The following is a 3553-nucleotide window of genomic DNA, read 5'->3' as shown; positions in this document are numbered from 1 at the left end:
AAAGCGGCATGGCAAGTTACCAAGGAGCAGCAGGTCTTGGGAGCAGCAGAATCCTCTCTGTTCCCTCAGTAATGACAAAGCTGTGGGCTCTTCCCAGCGAGTCTGGTGCGTGCAGTTGTCATCAATAATGACGAGGAGGAGGAGGATGGTGATGTCTCACATCCATCTGAGGCTCATTTCAGTGCCCTCCTGAGGAATGCATTGGGTTCCTTGTCAGGCCCATTCTTCCCAAGGATCAGGGAGAACTCCCCAGATTTCAGATGGAATCCCAAGTCCACAGGGCAGTCAGCACAGGCACATGCAGGGGTGCAGCTGCAGATAAAAGCAAGGAGACCTGAGGGATCAGGTCAGAGCAGCAGTTTCAGCTCTGCAGAGAAAAATGCCATATTTCACTCCTGTTGTTTTCCTCCAAACAAATAAACACCATCCCGGTTTAATCTTAGATACCAAGATTTGCTAAATTATTTTTTGAGCTCGTATGAGCAGGATCTAGGTCATGAAAAGGCAGCGAGCCGAGAGGAAATCCAAGAGATGCTCAGCACAAGGCAGTGCTGCACAAGGAGCTCCCTGGTCCTCACTCCTGGCACTCCAGGGCAGGCACAGCAATGCCAGCAGCTGGAATTTGGCTGGAGCAGTGTTAAAAGTTGGTATTTTGAGCATGGGGCATAGTGAGGCTGGGGCATGTCAGAACTTTATATATAAAGGCCACAAGTGCAGAGACTGTATGCACTAAATTAGTCTTAATGGAAGAAACAGGAATATTTTCAGGGCTATTTTATCTCTTTATGCACAAATATAAAACCAGACAAAGTTCTGGCATTACATCCTTACCTATCGTGGCTGGGTGTTTCTGCCCCAGTGGGTTTAAACAAGGATGGATGCAATTCAGGTCATGCTGCAGCTGAAGTGGGAGGAAATTCTGAAAGGTTTGTCGTCAGTGTGCAAGAAAGTCGAAAGGAAAGAAAATTCAGCGATAACCACGCTTGTTAGTTCAGCAAAGAACAGTCACGTGGGAGCCTGGAGAAACCAGATCAATGAACTGAAAGACAACAAATGAGATGAGCCTTCAGCTGTGAAGGGATGGATGTTTCCTCAATCAGGAATGAATGAGGCAGTTCACAGAAGTGGAATACTCCACTCTGAAGGAGTATTCTAATTTTTGCCCAAGGATCTCAGTTTTTCTTTTTATCCTGAAATAAACCATGTAGCTTTCTGCTTCAGGGAGTTTTATTCTTGGCTCTGTATTTTCTCGGAGATCTGATTTTCCAGTGCACTGCACCATCTGCTCATGGTTTACACCACGACAGAGCGGAAGGAGTGCAGGGCCTGGCATGAGGTGTCGGTGCTGCTTTGAACCAGTTGTCTACACGCAAGAGAAAAATGCTGCTTACTAAGGAAATCCTACTGAGAAAATAGTTCAGATTTTTCTCTTCTCTTGCAAGTTCCTAGGAGTTTGGAGCACATGAATATTCCCTTTTTTTTTTTTTATTCTGTGCTCATGAACTCCTTTATCAGTTTCCTGGGACAGGAGCAGCCCCGGAGGCTGGAAAAGGGATCAAAAAGATGTCCTTAGCAGAGCCAAACAGAGCCTAGAAACTCTTCCTGTTCATCTGCCAGAGGATCACAGAGTCTGGTGTCTTGCAGGAGGCACAGGAGCTTGCAGCATCTGCCACTTGCCTTGCACACGTGCAGGTGGCCTCCTGAATCCTTGACGTGTGCCGAAGGTAAAACATTGTGTGAGTTCAGTTTGATCCTTCCAACAGCTGTGGGGATCAGTGGCATCTCTGCTGTACTGCCACGGTCAAATGGGACAGCATCAGGTAAATTCAGGAGGGGTGCAGTGACCCCGTGCTGAGCTGGCCCTTCTCCCCCCTGTCAGGGACACTGTGAGGCCTGGGGGTCACTCCTGCTCAGTCCCTGTGCCCCTGGAGCTGCCCCAGGCAGGGCCATTCCGGCTCCTGGGGCCATCCCAGCCTTCCAGTCTCTCACTGCTGCCTGGCTGCCCACCCTGCCATATGCTGGGATGGGCTGTGGACATCCACACCCGACCCCAGCCCGTGGGGAGCAGCCAGCTGGCCAGCAAATCCTGCCAGATTTCAGGGAAAAATCATAGCTGGGCTGGCTGGCTTAGACTGTAAGGAAGAGCTGAGACTGGCAAGCACCCACTCACATCATGGCATGGCCTGTTGGAAGTGATTCACTTTTTGATAAGGTCATTTCTCCAATAAATTAATATCTTCACTGCCCCACATTCTACAGGGCCTTGAAGAGAGATGCTGTTCCCAGCTGAACAGATGGGAAATGGGAACCCTGAAATGAGCGAGGAGACGGGAAATTTTGACCCATAATAACCCAGACACTGGAAGAATCAATAAACATTAACTCTGGAGTGTTTCCCAAACACATGTGAAAGGGCAGATCGCAAATTTCCCATTTAAATTGGATTTTGACACAAAGGTCAGCTTTCAAAAACACTGAAACTGGTTTCTGTAAACAAACAAGCAAACAAACCGAATCTATAAAAAACGTTTTCCTCCAAAAAATAAAGACCTGGACAGGCAAAAATTTTAGCCAGTCTTTGTGAAATTTATGGGAAAAAAACCAAGTAACTACGTTTTTAATCCCAACTTTGAAAACACAAAGTAATATTTCTCCTCCTACCAAGTTCTTTAGCATTGCAGAGCAACTGAGGCTAAATTATCACAGGGGACTCAGCATTTATCATCTAAACAACACATTTTGCAAATAAGATGAGAATAATATTTATTTGTGAGAAACACTCAAAACTTCAAACCCTTTCAAATTCAGCGCAGTTATGAAGTCTGATGATCTAAAAGTGTTTGTATTTTTTTCCCTGTTCGCCTGTCCATCTGTTTGGTGTCCTGCGGTGAGAAGCAATATTGGAGGCTGTTGATCTGAGATAAAAGAATCCTGGGTCTTAGAGGGGCTCATCCGTGGCTGAGACATCCCCACACCCGGAGGTTTACAGGGGCTGCTGCGAGAGCAGAGACTGGCACGGGCTGAAACAGCGAGGGGAAAAATAAACCCCGCTCAGGCACCGTGAACACCTGGGAACACCTAGGAACATCTGGGAACACCTGGGAACACCTGGGAACACCTGGGAACACCTGGCCCTGCGGCACTGGGTGTGCTGGCCTGGCACAGGGCGCTCGGACACCGCCACTGGTCCATGTGCCCCTGTCCGGCCCGGTCCGTGTGTCCCTGTCCGGCCCGGTCCGTGTGTCCCTGTCCAGCCCGGTCCGTGTGTCCATGTGTCCGAGTGTCCCTGTCCCGGCCCGGGGCACCGCCACGTCCCCCGCGCTGCCCGGGCACAGCACGAGCAGCCCGGCCCGCGGCGAGGACAAAACGGGGACACCGCAGTGAGCTGGGTGGCTTTGCAATTTCTCCCGATTAAGGCCATGTAGGTTAATCCGTGCTTTCGGTGGGGTGGTCCGCGCCCGCGGGGCGACGTGCGGACCGCGGGGCACCACAAACTAAAGCGCCCAACTTCGGCGGGGAGCGGGGCCGCCGCGGGCGGGCGGAGCGCGGGGCT

Source organism: Geospiza fortis, unplaced genomic scaffold (genome assembly GCF_000277835.1).
Source record: "Geospiza fortis unplaced genomic scaffold, GeoFor_1.0 scaffold601, whole genome shotgun sequence".
Lineage (NCBI taxonomy): Eukaryota > Metazoa > Chordata > Aves > Passeriformes > Thraupidae > Geospiza > Geospiza fortis.
This window is presented reverse-complemented; position numbering follows the sequence as displayed.